An 18,124-nucleotide genomic window follows, 5' to 3' on the forward strand; every position below is an offset into this window, starting at 1 on the left:
TTATTTTACCACCGATCAGAAGCAATGTTTGCTGCCCTGTCATGCACCTGACACCCGGTGTTCGGGGGTCGAACCCATACAGTGACACTGACTTCCTGGTGAAGTCCATGTTCGGTGTCCATGCCTGAACAGTAGGTGTTTGGTATAGATGCCGAACTTTCCTGTTTGGGTTCGCCCATCTCTATTTATTACCAGTTTTGTACAAATAAAATACGCCTTTTTAACTCCAATTTTTTTCTCCTGTTTCATTATGCATCTTTGGAGTGGTTTCACCTCTTTTGTGACCTTTTTGGACCACATATTGTGGCATAATCCACATATATAATGTACTGGGGTAATTGTTTCTAATAGTTCTTTAAAATATAAATTTCAGAAGATTATAACCCCCATTCATCAAGTTATCAACTCTGGGCTTTTGTACGCTAGCCTTAATGAAGGGTCCTTTGGAGTAAGATGTTTATTCTTAATGAATTTGGCACATCTTTTAGCTGCAGAGCACTACCATAAGAACCATAAGAATAGAACAATAATTTGCACAATTTACCCAAACTTATGGTTTAAATTATGATAAATTTGACTGCTGTGCTCTGCCATACTGCTTTCATATTGAATTGTGAAGAAGTTGCCAGACATGGCTGGGACTGACATAAAAGGCACAATTTTTTTGCACATTTATGAATTGAGCAACATTTCTATCTGTTTTATGACAGAACTTTGGTCAAAAATGTTTGATGAATCAGGGTCTAAATGTTCACACATCATAGTTCTTTGTGAAGCATCAAAAACAATTATAAAAACCTAAGCTTCTCAAAATTTGACAAGTTTCCCATTACAGTTTTTAATATAGTAGCATTAGTTATTATAAAGTTGATACCTTTTATTGAAACAGACTGAAAACATTGAAGAAACTGATATTAAGAGCCATTATAATAAGTACAGAATATTTCAATTAAGTAGATGAAAAATGACATAAGCCTTTGACAGAAAAATGAAAAGATGTTACTGAATGCAGTTATAGTTTAAGGATAATATGCATAAAAGGAATTATGAATCTCTGGTGCAGATGAAGTATTCTATTTGAATGTAACTCATCTAAAGAAAATGCAAAGCATGTTAATCATTCTAATAGTCCCATAACCAATTATTGATTTATTCAACCGTCAAGTAATGACAGTGATAACATGGTGTTAATACTGCAAATACTCTCTGTGGAAATATGGCATTTAAAAGTCAATAATCTACAAAGTAAAAGTTTACAATAATCTACTTGGTGCTTGACTTCTGTTTCAAAAGGATTAGATATTGTCCATAACTGTAATGTCTTAAAAGGAAACAGTCACCTGATTCATGCAGCCCAAACCATGGGCAGCAATAATCAGAGCCTGATTGCAGACAGGTATGTTCTGACATTTCAAAGGAAACATACTTTCACATGTGTCACGTCCACCTGGGACATCTGAGATTAGGCAATCTTTATGTACTGTGAATCTCAGGTCTTCCATTTAGCTTGTTTGTTTTGTTCCACATATTAAATGGTCTTCGTTTCCTTTGGCGCTGAAGAGGTTACCGACTCTTTGTATGCTGTTTAGAGACATGCAGCTCCATCTCACAGCTGCTTTTGAACTGCTGGTTTTCTCTATCTATAAAATCTGGCCAGATTGTCTCATCCCTGCCTGTAAAAGTTTTGCTTTCTGGCTTGCTGGAGTTGGTGTGCTGAAGTTGGAGTTCGTACTTGCTGATGGAGATTGTTGTCTGCTATTTTTGGGTGTATGTTTTCTCCATTATTCTATTCCCATTTGGTTTATAACTTCCTATCCTGTCTCGTCCGCTGGATGCATTCAGCAGATGAGACAGGGCTGAACGCGGACGAGACAGGGCGCGGGAGTGCAGCTTCCGCTGTATACCACCCCGTTCACATCCCCAGGTCCAAAGCTACCTTTTACGGCCACTACAGTCTTTGTCTGGCCCCTTGGCTATTCTACAGGCTTAAAGCTACCCAATACAACCATTGCAGCCTTTTTCTGGCCATATCCATATATTCCAGCACATGGGGACATCACAAGGGGATCCATATTTATTACAAGTGCATGATACTAAAGTTACTAAGTACCCCATGATTAAGATCCAGGAGGATCGAAACGTTGGGTATCTAAGCTGTATATACTACTGTCTTGTCTTGGAACATTTTTTCTGGACTGGATGTTTTTGAATAAAATTCACAAATTTTGCAAAGTATTCAACAAGAGTGTGCGGTGAATTATATTTCTTATGGTTAAAGAATGCACTGATCCAGGAAATATTTTTGAGTTTGAGACTGCAGGAGGAGGCTAGGGTTTAGATATGTGGCTTGAATAAGAGGGCAGAGTCGAGGATCACCCCGAGGTACCGAGCATGCGGGACTGGGGAAAGTGAGCAGCCATTGACATTGATGGATAGGTCTGGAGGAGGGGTAGATTGAGATGGGGGAAGATTATGAATTCTGTTATGTCCATGTTCAGTTTTAGAAAGCGAGCAGAGAAGAAAGCTGAAATAGCGGACATTGTGGGATTTTGGTCAGTAAGGAGCTGAGGTCAGATCCAGATAGGTAGATCTGCATGTCATCGGCATAGAGATGATACTGCAAACCGTGGGATTCTATGAGCTGTCCCAGGTCGAAGATGTAAATGGAGAAGAATAGGGGTCCTAGAACTGAGCCTTGAGGAACACTGACAGAGAGGGAGCAAGGTGAGGAGGTGGTGTGGGAGAGGGAGACACTGAATGTTCGGTCTGTTAGATATGAGATCCAGGATAGGGTCAAGCCTGTGATGCCAAGAGATAAGAGAATCTGGAGCAGGAGGGAATGGTCCACAGTGTCGAAGGCAGACGACAAGTCCAGGAGAAGGAGGACAGAGTAATGTCGCTTGCTCTTGGCGGTTAGTAGGTCATTGGTGACTTTAGTTAGGACAGTTTCAGTTGAGTGATGCAGTCAGAAGCCTGTTTGTAAGTGGTCAAAGAGGGAGCAGGAGGAGAGGTGGGAGGACAGGTCAAGATGGACATGCTGTTCCAGTAGTTTTGAGGCATAAGAGAGAAGAGATATCGGGCGATAGCTAGACACAGAGAATGGGTCAAGGGAGGTTTTTTTGAGGATGGGTGTGATCGACGCTTGTTTGAAGGATGAGGGGAACACACCATTTGTAAGTGAGAGGTTGAAGAGGTATGTTAGAGTAGGGATGAAGACTGTGACGAAGTTAGGGATGAGGTGGGATGGGAGCGGGTCAAGCGTGCAAGTGGTGAGGTGTGATCTTGAAAGGAGGGTGGAAAGCTGATCTTCTGTCATGGTGGAGAAGTTGTTTTTTGAGGAACAGGACTGAGCAGCCAAGAGGGGTATTGGGGGGCTGTGGGCCAAAGCTTTCTCTGATCGTATCAATCTTCTGCTTAAAGAAGGAGGCAAAGACTTCAGCGGTAATGAGATGAGAGGGAGGAGGTGCTGGGGGACAGAGTAGAGAATTGAAAGTGTTGAAGAGCTGTTTAGGGTTATGAGACAGGGAGGATATGAGAGATGAGAAGCAAGTTTGCTTTGCGGCAGTGAGTGTGGGCTTGAAGCTGGTGAGGGACTGCTAAGAGCTCGGCAGAGCGGGATTTCTTCCATCTCTGCTCAGCAACCCTGGAAGCTCGTCTCAGTTCCTTGGTCAGGCTGGTCATCCAGGGCTGCCTTTTGATTGTACGTTTTGCTATGTGTGAGGGGGCGGCCGAATCAAGTGCTGCTATGTCTGTAAGAGGGACTCAGAGAGTGATTGTAAATTGAGGTGTTTGAGATTTCTGTGAGGGTGAGTTTGTGGAGTGGGGGTTGTGCACTAGGAGAGGAGAGGGAAGAGAAAGTCAGTAGGTTGTGGTCATGCGAAACACAAGCCACGAAGACACCATCACATGTTTCTCAATGCAAGCAATGACTAGCCAGGTCTTTCCCCAGGAAGGAACAACCACTGGAAGGGCAGTCTCCAATGAAGGAAACCACCTATGCCAAAACATGGTATCCATCCACAGACAGCTGTTTCGGGGTATTGCCCCTCATCTGTGTGGAGTAGGAAACTGGCCAGTAGGAGCAATGCCTAGTAGAAGACTGTGAAAAATGAGGATGAATGAACTCATGGAGATCAAAATCCAACGCTGCTGAGACACCATCACATGTTTCTCAATGCAGTGATTCTAGAGCAATGCCCCCATCCCTTATGGGAAATATGTAAAAACATGCAAAACACAAGCCGTGGAGACACCATCACATGTTTCTCAACGCAAGCAATGACTAGCCAGGTCTTTCCCCGGGAAGGAACAACCACGGGAAGGGCAGTCTCCAATGAAGGAAACCACCATTGCCAAAACATGGTATCCATCCACAGACAGCTGTTTCGGGGTATTGCCCCTCATCAGTGTGGAGTAGGAAACTGGCCAGTAGGAGCAATGCCTAGTAGAAGACTGTGAAAAATGAGGATGAATGAACTCATGGAGATCAACATCCAACACTGCGGAGACACCATCACATGATTCTCAACGCAGTGCTTCTAGAGCAATGCCCCCATCCCTTATGGGAAATATGTAAAAACATGCAAAACACAAGCATAATGAATAAATGACATACTGGCGAGTATGTCCATGGAGACGGCGTCTGGCAGCAAGGACCACGCATGCGCGGTTAACAAGCATCCAGCTGCCATAGCGTCAGACACTGTCATTGAATCGGTGTGGCAAAGGAAAGAACTGTGCTTTAGCAGAGAAATGGCACATGTGTAATGGGTATGGGGAAGTTTATATGTGTGGAGCATTGTCACCGCAACAACACAGCACAAAGCAAGATAGTGAAGGCGTATTCGAAGGTAAACAATACAAACCATCTTGGTAGTATGATAAAGGAGACCATAGTTGTGCCTGGCTAACTCATCTGTTGTAATGTAAAAACCATGCAAAAATGAAAAGAACTTAGATTATTAACATACAGCAAAGTTGCTTGACACTTGAAGATTCACAGTGATAGTTAAGCGTCGTGGTTCGCCGCATTTATGGAATACAAAATCTAATAATAAGGTCTTATATAAAGATAGAGGATATGAATCAGCACAGTGGTATGTTTACAAAATTATATGTTCTTAACTAAATTATTGTGATACAAATTACTACCAAATAAATCCAAAATATGAACACTAGTGTTGAGCGATACCGTCCGATATTGAGAAATATCGGATCGGACTGAATCGGCCGATTTCCAAAAAGTATCAGGTATCGCCGATTCCGATCCCGGAAGTCCCATTCAAGTCAATGGGACCGAAATATCGGAATTAAAAAAACCCTTTCTTTACTTGTAGGTTAATTTTACATGAAGAAAAACAACTAAGAATAATGTAGAATGTATTGGGGGAGGTGGAGGAGACATTAAAGGTATAGAGGTTTAGCCCAAACAAATGGAATAGCAGGAATAATTTTTCTTTGTTAAGACGTTCAGAGTTACAAAGATATTGACTAACCTCTTTTATATTTTGTCAGATATGTATGATTCACTACTTCCATGCTCTTCACCTTCTTTTTTACTTCTCCCACACTTTCTCCTTCATGATCCTCAGCAGCAGCAGCATCTTTTTCATCAACTTCTTCACCTTATTCATCTTCTTCTTCTTCACTTTCTTCCTATTATTCTTTTTTTTACATTCTTCATATTCAACTATTATTCTTCTTCACATTCTACTTCTTCATCTTCTTCCGATTCTTCTTCTTCATCATATTCTTATTTGAGACAGTCATTACTGTAGTTGTTATCTATAAAAGTTTGAAGATTACACATTCCGTTCTGCCTGTCACAAAAGATTTACAACAGGATTTGTCCACGTTCAGTTTGGCCTGCAGCAGCAGGCATTTTCCAGGGGCACCACGAGGAGGAATGGACTCACCCCCATACACTGCTTAGTCTTCTTCTGCTTATAATTTAGATAATATCATTTGCTCTGATTTTTAGTCTTATGCTTAATGTTCTTCTGCTTTTGGTTTTTCTGCTTCTTGGTCTTCTGTCTCTTGTTGTTCTGCATCTTGGTGGTTGTCTTCATGTTCTTTGTCCTCTTGATCATCTTCTTCAGGGTCATCTTTTTGGTCTTCTTCGGTGTGGTCTTCAGGGTCGTCGTCTTCAGGGTCGTCGTCAGGGAGATCCAGAGTGAGATCCAAAAACCATTTCCACAAGCACGAACTTGGAAAAGTAGCAGAAGGTAAAAGAAGGCTGAGGAACTGCTGAGAACCAGCTGACGGTACTGGAACCCGGATGGTTAGCAGAAGGAACAAGAGCAAATGGAATTAGAGAGGACCAGCTGACAGTGCTGGAACCCGGATGGTTAGCAGAAGGAACAAGAGCAAATGGAACTAGCGAGGACCAGCTGACAGTGCTGGAACCCAGAGGGGCAGCAGAAGTAACAAGAGCCAATGGCAAAACAGTGGACCAGCTGACGGTGCTGGAACACAGTTACTAAGCAGGAGGTACTTGTGCTAGAAAGCACTACCAAGGACCAGAAAAGGTTGTTGGAACTCGGATACCGAGAAGGAGGCACCTAGGCCAAAGGCACTGCCGAGAACCAGCTGACGGTGCTGGAACCCGCATGGGTGGCAGAAGCTGCAAGAGCAAATGGAATTAGCGAGGACCAGCTGACAGTGCTGGAACCCGGATGGTTAGCAGAAGGAACAAGAGCAAATGGAACTAGCGAGGACCAGCTGACGGTGCTGGAACCCAGAGGGGCAGCAGAAGGAACAAGAGCCAATGGCAAAACAGTGGACCAGCTGACGGTGCTGGAACACGGTTACTAAGCAGGAGGTACCTGTGCTAGAAAGCACTACCAAGGACCAGCAGACATTGCTGGAACACGGATACCGAGAAGGAGGCACCTAGGCCAAAGGCTCTGCCTGGAACCAGCTGACGGTGCTGGAACCCGGATGGGTAGCAGAAGCTGCAAGAGGAAATGGAACTAGCGAGGACCAGCTGACGGTGCTGGAACCCGGAGGGGCAGCAGAAGGAACAAGAGCCAATGGCACAACCGTGGACCAGCTGACGGTGCTGGAACCAAGATGTGTAGCAGAAGGTACCCATGAAAAACAAAGTTGCAAGGCCGCGAGCTGGCCGCAGTTACCGTAACGCACAGTCCTACAGGGAGTGCTTGTACTATTGGCACTACGGAACCAGCCTTTACTACCAGAACCCGCAGCCCACATAGGAAGCACCTAAACAGCAGGCACCACCATAGGCTTGGCTAACCCGACCGCAACACGACAGGACAACGTATTGGTGTCAAAGTGATGTTGACACTACCCGGAAACAGCAGGCGTGCTGGACCTAGGCTGGGCAGGAGGGAGTACCCGTGCTGGAACATGGATGGGTAGCAGAAGCTGCAAGAGCAAATGGAACTAGCGAGGACCTGCTGACGGTGCTGGAACCCAGAGTGGCAACAGAAGGAACAAGAGCCAATGGCACAACCGTGGACCAGCTGACGGTGCTGGAACCTGGTTACTAAGCAGGAGGTTCCAGTGCTACAAAGCACTACCAAGGACCAGCAGACATTGCTGGAACTCGGATATCGAGAAGGAGGCACCTCAGCCAAGGCACTGCTGAGAACCAGCTGACGGTGCTGGAACCCGGATGGGTAGCAAAAGCTACAAGAGTCAATGGAACTAGCGAGGACCAGCTGACGGTGCTGGAACCCAGAGTGGCGGGTGAAGGAACAAGAGCCAATGGCACAACCGTGGACCAGCTGACGGTGCTGGAACATGGTTACTAACCAGGAGGTACCTGTGCTACAAAGCACTACCAACCACCAGCAGAGGTTGCTGGAACTCGGATACAGAGAAGGAGGCACCTAGGCCAAAGGCACTGCCGAGAAGCAGCTGACAGTGCTGGAACCCGGATGGGTAGCAGAAGCTGCAAGAGCAAATGGAACTAGCGAGAACCAGCTGATGGTGCTGGAACCCGGAGGGGCAGCAGAAGGAACAAGAGCCAATGGCACAACCGTGAACCAGCTGACGGTGCTGGAACCCAGAGTGGCCGGTGAAGGAACAAGAGCCAATGGCACAATCGTGGACAAGCTGACGGTGCTGGGACACGGTTACTAAGCAGGAGGTACCTGTGCTAGAAAGCACTACCAAGGACCAGCAGACGCTGCTGGAACTCGGATATCGAGAAGGAGGCACCTAGGCCAAAGGCACTGCCGAGAAGCAGCTGACAGTGCTGGAACCCGGATGGGTAGCAGAAGCTGCAAGAGCAAATGGAACTAGCGAGAACCAGCTGATGGTGCTGGAACCCAGAGGGGCAGCAGAAGGAACAAGAGCCAATGGCACAACCGTGGACCAGCTGACGGTGCTGGAACCCAGAGTGGCCGGTGAAGGAACAAGAGCCAATGGCACAATCGTGGACAAGCTGACGGTGCTGGGACACGGTTACTAAGCAGGAGGTACCTGTGCTAGAAAGCACTACCAAGGACCAGCAGACACTGCTGGAACTCGGATACAGAGAAGGAGGCACCTCAGCCAAAGGCACTGCCGAGAACCAGCTGACGGTGCTGGAACCCGGATGGGTAGCAGAAGCTGCAAGAGGAAATGGAACTAGCGAGGACCAGCTGACGGTGCTGGAACCCAGAGGGGCAGCAGAAGGAACAAGAGCCAATGGCACAACCGTGGACCAGCTGACGGTGCTGGAACCAAGATGTGTAGCAGAAGGTACCCATGAAAAACAAAGTTGCAAGGCCGCGAGCCGGCCGCAGTTACCGTAACGCACAGTCCTAGTCCTACAGGGACTGCTTGTCCTATTGGCACTACGGAACCAGCCTTTATTACCAGAACCCGCAGCCCACATAGGAAGCACCTAAACAGCAGGCACCACCATAGGCTTGGCTAACCCAACCACAACACGACAGGACAATGTATTGGTGTCAAAGTGATGTTGACACTACCCGGAAACAGCAGGCATGCTGGACCTAGGCTGGGCAGGAGGGAGTACCCGTGCCAAAGACAGTGCCGAGAACCAGCTGACGGTGCTGGAACATGGATGGGTAGCAGAAGCTGCAAGAGCAAATGGAACTAGCGAGGACCTGCTGACGGTGCTGGAACCCAGAGTGGCAGCAGAAGGAACAAGAGCCAATGGCACAACCGTGGACCAGCTGACGGTGCTGGAACCTGGTTACTAAGCAGGAGGTTCCTGTGCTACAAAGCACTACCAAGGACCAGCTCACGTTGCTGGAACTCGGATATCGAGAAGGAGGCACCTCAGCCAAGGCACTGCTGAGAACCAGCTGACGGTGCTGGAACCCGGATGGGTAGCAGAAGCTACAAGAGTCAATGGAACTAGCGAGGACCAGCTGACGGTGCTGGAACCCAGAGTGGCGGGTGAAGGAACAAGAGCCAATGGCACAAACGTGGACCAGCTGACGGTGCTGGAACATGGTTAATAAGCAGGAGGTACCTGTGCTACAAAGCACTACCAAGGACCAGCAGAGGTTGCTGGAACTCGGATACCGAGAAGGAGGCACCTAGGCCAAAGGCACTGCCGAGAACCAGCTGACAGTGCTGGAACCCGGATGGGTAGCAGAAGCTGCAAGAGCAAATGGAACTAGCGAGAACCAGCTGATGGTGCTGGAACCCAGAGTGGCGGGTGAAGGAACAAGAGCCAATGGCACAATCGTGGACAAGCTGACGGTGCTGGAACACGGTTACTAAGCAGGAGGTACCTGTGCTAGAAAGCACTACCAAGGACCAGCAGACGCTGCTGGAACTCAGATACCGAGAAGGAGGCACCTCAGCCAAAGGCACTGCCGAGAACCAGCTGACGGTGCTGGAACCCGGATGGGTAGCAGAAGCTGCAAGAGCAAATGGAACTAGCGAGGACCAGCTGACGGTGCTGGAACCCGGATGGTTAGCAGAAGGAACAAGAGCAAATGGAACTAGCGAGGACCAGCTGACGGTGCTGGAACCCGGATGGTTAGCAGAAGGAACAAGAGCAAATGGAACTATCGAGGACCAGCTGGCGGTGCTGGAACCCGGAGGGGCAGCAGAAGGAACAAGAGCCAATGGCACAACCGTGGACCAGCTGACGGTGCTGGAACACGGATACTAAGCAGGAGGTACCTGTGCTACAAAGCACTACCAAGGACCAGCAGACTTTGCTGGAACTCGGATACCGAGAAGGAGGCACCTCGGCCAAAGGCACTGCCGAGAACCAGCTGACGGTGCTGGAACCCAGATGGGTAGCAGAAGGTACCCATGAAAAACAAAGTTGCAAGGCCGCGAGCCGGCCGCAGTTACCGAAACCCACAGTCCTACAGGGGGTGCTTGTCCTATTAGCACTACAGAACCAGCCTTTATTACCAGAACCCGCAGCCCACATAGGAAGCACCAAAACTGCAGGCACCATAGACTCGGCTAACCCGACCGCAACACGACAGGACAATGTATTGGTGGCAAAGTGATGTTGACACTACTCGGAAACAGCAGGCGTGCTGGACCCAGGCTGGGCAGGAGGGAGTACCCGTGCCAAAGACACTGCCGAGAGCCAGCTGACAGTGCTGGAACCCGTATGGGTAGCAGAAGCTACAAGAGTCAATGGAACTAGCGAGAACCAGCTGACGGTGCTGGAACCCAGAGTGGCAGGTGAAGGAACAAGAGCCAATGGCACAACCGTGGACCAGCTGACGGTGCTAGAACACGGTTAGTAAGCAAGAGGTACCTGTGCTACAAAGCACTACCAAGGACCAGCAGACGTTGCTGGAACTCAGATACCGAGAAGGAGGCACCAAGGCCAAAGGCACTGCCGAGAGCCAGCTGATGGTCCTGGAACCCAGATGGGTAGCAGAAGTACCCATGAAAAACAAAGTTGCAAGGCCGCGAGCCAGCCGCAGTTACTGAAACCCACAGTCCTACAGGGGGTGCTTGTCCTATTGGCACTACGGAACCAGCCTTTATTACCAGAACCCGCAGCTCACATATTAAGCACCGAAACTGCAGGCACCATAGACTTGGCTAACCCGACCGCAACACGGCAGGACAACGTATTGGTGTCAAAGTGACGTTGACACTACCCGGAAACAGTAGGCGTGCTGGAACCAGGCTGGGCAGGAGGGAGTACCCGTGCTAAAGACACTTCTGAGCAGCAACTGGCGATGTTGGAGCCCAGGGTCAATCAGGGTGTAGGCTGAGGCCTAATTTCATCAAGTTTAATATCTGTTGTAGACTACTACTGATTTTAAACGTGCTCCAACTAGGCCTCTGGCTCCACTCTGTCTCTAGTATTTACCCTGGCTTCCAACACCGCAAGTTGCTGCTCAGAAGTGGCGTCTGCACAATCAACACTTGTTCCTGTGTTACTGGGGTTCAGTAACGTCTGCTGATCCCCTGATGTGTGTCCGGCAATGTCCCCTGCTCTGTCCACATTCCCACTAATACTAGTGGAAATGTGGACAGAGCAGGAGACATTGCCGGACACACATCAGGGGATCAGCAGATGTAACTGAACCCCAGTAACACAGGAACAAGTGTTAATTGTGCAGACACCACTTCTGAGCAGCAACTGGCGGGGTTGGAGCCCTGGGGAAATACTAGAGACAGAGTGGAGCCAGAGGCCTAATTGGAGCAAGTTTGAAATCAGTAGTAGTGTGAATGTGGAGGCAGCAGGAGATACTGCCATCCACACAGCAGGGGAGCAGGCATTAATGAACCCCACTGACACTGGAGCATGTGGTTTTCTCTGTGCAGCCGGCACTTCCGAGCGACAACTGGCTGTGTTGAAGCCCAGGATCAATCATGCGGCAGGCTGAGGCCTACTAGGAGCAAGTAGAAAATCGGATGTAGTGTGAATGTGGAGGCAACAGGAGACTTTGCCGTCCACACAGCAGGGGAGCAGCTGACGTTACTGAACCCCACTAACAAAGGAGCTAGTGTTTTTCTCTGTGCGGACAGCACTTCCAAGCGACAAATGGCTGTGTTGAAGCCCAGGATCAATCCTGCAGCAGGCTGGGGCCTAATTGCAGCAAGTTTTATATAGGTTGTAGACTACTACTGATTGTAACCGTGCTCCACTTAGGCCTCTGGCTCCACTGTTTCTAGTATTTCCCCTGGCCTCCAACTACTAGTAATGGGAATGTGGACAGAGCAGGAGACATTGCCGGACACACATCAGGGGATCGACTGACGTGACTGAGCCCCAGTAACACAGGAACAAGTGTGGATTGTGCAGACGCCACTTCTGAGCAGCAACTGGCGGTGTTGGAGGCCAGGGGAAATACTAGAGACAGTGGAGCCAGAGGCCTAAGTGGAGCACGGTTAAAAATCAGTTGTAGTTTGAATGTGGAGGCAGCAGGAGACTTTGCCGTCCACACAGCAGGGGAGCAGCTGGCGTTACTGAACCCCACTAACACAGGAGCTAGTGTTTTTCTCTGTGCAGACTGCACTTCTGAGCAACAACTGGCTGTGTTGAAGCCCAGGTATTACAGTTCAGGTGGTAGAAACATGAACACAACAGGAGACCTGGATACTGTTGCCAAACAATTATTTATTCTGGAAGAGGACTGGCAAATTCTGGCGAGATCCAGGCCTTGCTCATTTTCAGAAAAGTAAGCCGGTCAACGTTATCGGAGGATAGTCGCGTGTGACGGTCTGTTAGTACACCACCTGCGGCACTAAAGACGCGTTCCGATAGTACACTGGCAGCAGGGCAAGCCAGCACCTCCAATGCATACTGGCTAAGCTCTGGCCATGTATCCAGCTCAGAGACCCAAAACTTGAAGGGGGAAGAGCCGTCTGGGAGTACACTGACAGGGCAAGACATGTAGTCTGTCACCATCTGACAGAAATGTTGCCTCCTGCTAACTGTAGCCGTCTGTGATGGTGTAGACATTTGTGGCGGGCACACAAAACTTTGCCACATTTGGGCCATACTGGTCTTGCCTTATGCTGAGGCACTGCCTCTGCTCCCTCTTTCTGCAGAGCTTCCTCCACTGCCTCGACGCACTGAGTTGCTTTGTAAAGCACTAGCAGCACTGCTCTCGAGTGGAATGGAGAACATGATGGACTGCACCAGTCTCTTGGTACTCCCGCATTTTACGCTCCCGGTTCAACTGTGTTATGAGGCTTTGTAAATTGTCCCGGTAGGGAGGATCTAGGAGGGTGTACACCCAATAATCAGCCGTGTTGAGAATGTGGGCGATGCGGCGGTCGTTTCTCAGGCACTGCAGCATGAAATCAACCATGTGCTGCAGACTCCCAACTGGCCAAGAAACGCTGTCCCCTGCTTGAGGCGTCATCTCTGCCTGCTCTGCATCACCCCACCCTCGCTGTACATACTGACTAGAGCATTGTGTACCTCCCTCCTCTGGAGAGATGTCTTCCTCCTCCATTGACTCCTCCTCATCCTCCTCACAAAGTGTCCCCTGCCTAGGCCTTTGTGAGGAACCACGTAGCGCAGACTGTTCAGAAGCAGATGGCATTTCTGACTCCTCATCCTCTACCTCTTCCAAAACCTCCTCCCTTAGTGCTTGCAGTGTTTTTTGAAGCAGGCAGATAAGGGGGACAGTCATGCTGACTAGTGCATCATCTGCATTCGCCATCCACGTGAAATCATCGAAGGCACGCAAAACGAGGCAGATGTCCTTCATAGAGGCCCACTCAGTGGTGCTGAAGTGTGACTGGCGCACAGTGCGACTTGTTTGCGCCTGATGCACCTGGTACTTCATTACTGCTGCCTGCTGCTCACTCAACCACTCCAACATATGTAACGTTGAATTCCACCTGGTGGTTAGGTAACATATGATGCGATGTTCCAGAAGGCATAATCGGTGCTGCAGAGCTGCAATGCGCGATCTTGCCGTGCTGGAATGCAGCAAGTGAGCGCACTCTATGCGGACCTTGTGCAGCAGTGCATTAAGATCCGGATAGTCCCTCAGAAAGCTCTGCACGACCAAGTTCAGCACATGTGCCAGACATGGGATGTGAGTGAAGTTGCCTAGGCCCAGAGCTGCCACCAGATTTCGGCCATTGTCACACACTACAAAGCCTGGCTGGAGATTCGCTGGCAGAAACCACACGTTGCTCTCCTGCTTGATGGCATTCCAGAGCTCCTGCGGTGTGTGGCTTTGATTCCCCAAAGAAATTAATTTCAGTACGGCCTGTTGTTGTTTGGCCACGGCTGTGCTCATATCGGTCGTAACAGGCTCCTGCAGCGCTGATTCTGAGGAACTGGAGTATGAGGAGGAGTCAATGTGTACAGACTGGATTCCTGCAATCCTTGGATTTGGCAGAACACGTACAGCACCACTCTCAAGATCTGTAGCCGGCTCCACAACATTGACCCAATGGGCAGTGAGGGAAAGGTATCGTCCCTGTCCATGGTTACTGGTCCACGCATCGGTGGTCAGGTGGACCTTGCTACTGATGGCGTTTAGTAGCGCATGTTTAATTTTTCCCTCCACATGCTTTTGCAGGGCAGGGACCGCTTGCCTGCTGAAATAAAAGCAGCTGGACACGATGTATTGTGGGACTGCCAATGCCATGAAGTTCCAGAAGGTGTCAGTCTCCACCAGCCTGAATGAGAGCATTTCAACGGCCAGTAACTTGGCAATGCCAGCATTCAGAGCCTGTGCTCGGGGATCGTTTGCCGAGTATAGCTGCCTTTTCTCCCATGCCTGTGCTACCGATGGCTGTAGAGTGGCCTGGGAGTGTGAGGATGAACGGGAACATGGTGCTGTGGGTGGAATGTCACTGGGTCTCTGGACAACAGTGCCAGAGGTTCTTCCATGGCGATCCTGTGAGGAAGCCGAACCAGCTGTGTGTGAGCTGGAGGAAGAAGCTACAACACGAGCTAAAGAGGTGGTAGGTGGTGCTGTAGGTTGGCCTAGGTCTTCAGTGTGTCTCTGTAACTCCACCACGTGCTTGGTCCACACATGTTTCACAAAATATTCCTGGTATTGAGGTTACTGACATTTTTCCCTCTTTTGACTTTCTGATGACACAGCTTGCATTTGACAAAGCAAATATCATCTGCAACTGTGTCAAAAAAGGACCATGCACTGCAAGTCTTGAGAGTGCCCGTTTTGGCTTTTGGAAGAGGAATGCTCCTAACGGGTGCCGAAGTGGAGGCTACAGGCAACCAAGTCTGCCCCCTCCCTCTCCCTCCTGTTTTGGCCATACGGGGAATCTCTTCCTCAGAGCTGCTCTCACCACCTTCCTGTTCCTCACGCCATGATGGGTCAAGGACCTCATCATCTACACTCCCCTCTTCAAACACCTGCTTCTCCTCGGTAGTCTCACCAGCACCGTACGCACCAGAAAGTGGCACCTGAGTCTCGTCATCATCTGATGCGTACTGAGGTGTGCTGACCATAGGCACTGGCCTCTTCAGATTCAGAGGGACAAAGCAGTTGCGCATCACTGCATACTCCCTCTTCTTCACATTTTTGAATGCTGCTTGGCTGGCCCCCTCTTTCCAAGCCAACAGATTCAGAGAACAGAAGTAGAGACTGTGATGGCTCCTCTCCAGGGCTCTCTGACTGCCTGGGCACTTTGGCAGGTGGTGAAGAGACAGATGGTTGCTCTTCAGTGCTCTGGCCCTGAGAGGACGTGGAAGTCATTGAAGTCGATGCGTTAGCTGCCATCCATCCGACAACGGCTTCAATTTGTTCCTCTTGCAGCAGTGGGGTACGGCGAGGTCCTACAAAGCTGCGCATAAAGGACTGATGCTTGGTAACACTGGGGGATGCTGACTCACTGGTGCCCGCAGCACGCACAGAATCCCCACGTCCTCTCCCTGCAGAATCCCCACGTCCTCTCCCTGCTGAAACTCCATGCCCACGCCCACGTTCCTTACTCCCTGCCTTCTTCATCTTGGTAGACTGATAAAGATAGGCAGAAAAGTACAAAGGGGGGCTTAGTGTGCTTATTCCTGAACAGCTGCTAACAGGTAAAAGAAACACTAATTTTATAAAGTGTGTGTGTGGACTACACTTTACTATGAGCTAATGTGGCCTACACAACTGTCAAATGTAGTGTTTGGTGAAATTTATTTTGTTTTGTTTTTTTCAAAAAAACAAAAAGGATGTGACCAAAGATTTGAAAGCGATAGTATCTCAAACTTTTTGGATCTATTACAATGCAGGAAGGTAACCTACAATGCAAAAGATGATGCTCCAAAAATTAGGGTAATACTAATCTGGCTGTGGCTGAAGGGCACAAGCCAGAAAAAAGGCTCCTCTATCTACTCCTATATAGTGTTTGCAACCAACCAATGTAGATGGATACGGATGAATGCACACTAATAGGAGAATGAAAAATGAGCTGCAATAAAAGAAAAATATGTATGAGGCAGTGACGCACTCTGAGCGGCCTACAACCAGACGTAGCTGTAGGACACACTACAGCGTGAGCTGCACTCACACACAAAGACCTCTCAGACAGCCATGAACAGTGCAGATAAGTGGGCACTAGCACTGAAAGGCTGCAGAAAGGCTCCGCTGTCTACTCCTATAGTGTTTGCAACCAACGTATATGGATACGGATGTATGCACACTAATAGGAGAATGAAAAATGAGCTGCAATAAAAGAAAAATATGTATGAGGCAGTGACACGCTGGGCGGCCTACAACCAGACGTGGCTGCAGGACACACTACACAGCATGAGCAGCACTCACACAGACCTTGCAGACAGTTGTGAACACTGCTGCAAGGCAAAAGAAAGCTACAGTGGTTGATTATGTAGCCTGGGTAAAGCACAATATGATTTTGAAAATCGCTATCTCTAACTGTCCCTCACAGTCTTGAACAGCAGCTTGTCCCTAACTGAATTCACAGCAGAGTGAACCCGAAATGGCGGCGGCGGCTTTTATAGTGCATCATGACATCATTTCAGCAGCCAATCCCAGCCATGCTATTAGTTAACATGCCTACATGCCTAACAGCATGTGCCCACACTTCTGAGGATTGTCATTGGCTGAATCAAATCAAACTGGCTCCTAGCATTATAGGAACTTCCGATTCCGGTATTCGATATGCTAAAAGTATCGGAACTCAGTATCGGAATTCCGATACCGTGAATATCGGCCGATACCCGATACTTGCGGTATCGGAATGCTCAACACTAATGAACACCAAAAAATGTGTTTTTACATGTAAGAGTTTACAATAATAGCACGATATACTGTAGATAGAGGTTTCGCTTGCATAATGCATGCTGGTTGTTAAAGAATGCAACAATATATAAAAGAGATGACGCATACGTGGTAAGTACGATGGTGTCTGTATCTGTAAAGTGTTGCCACTGCAAAAATACAACACAGACCTGATGACAAAGACCCATGCAAGGATGGATGATATTCACCAATGCAATGATATACACAGAGATCAAAAAAATTTGTATAAAATTTTGCTCATTGCTGACTTATTTATTATAGTAAAAGGATCCTACCCAATGATGAATCTACATAATAAACATGAAAAGGTATTGCTTTGCAAAATGTATAAAAATAAAAAATCCTTATCTAAAGTGCTTAAATATGTCAAAAAAATCAGAAGATCGCAGCTTCAAGTCTCCTATGGAGACTATTGAAGCAAGTAAAAAGTAAAAAAATGATTTAAAAAATATAAAAAAATCTAAAAGATATAAAAGTTCATACCACCCCCCTTTTGCCCCATTTAAACTATGCAAAAATATATCAAGAAAATATGCACAAGATGCTCACCACAAAATATAGTGTATGCAACACTCACATATACCACACTCACACATTGATATATTCTTGTATAGTTTGTGGGTCCAAAATCCTTTCTTGGCAGCAGTTTGCCCAGTCCTAATTTTGGGGATGTTACCTGTTGATGCTTGTCATAATGCTTAGCTTTGCTCTACTTAGCACTTGTGTTACATTTGGTTGACAATCTTGTGATCATGAAATCTATATATGGATATATATGATGATCCATACATATGTTCCTGTATTAAGAGATATATACTGATGGCATTTTTATATTTGTATCTATAAACTCTAACATGATTCAATATGGAATCTTTCATGTGCTATAGTGTTGTCTGTTGTATATTGTCCAGAAGATTAATCCAAGATATTTAATATTGTCTTACCTTTTAGTGATTTGTCCC

This window comes from Dendrobates tinctorius, unplaced genomic scaffold (assembly GCF_039654945.1).
Source record: "Dendrobates tinctorius isolate UK_male_01 unplaced genomic scaffold, ASM3965494v1 ptg000097l, whole genome shotgun sequence".
Taxonomy (NCBI): Eukaryota; Metazoa; Chordata; class Amphibia; order Anura; family Dendrobatidae; genus Dendrobates; species Dendrobates tinctorius.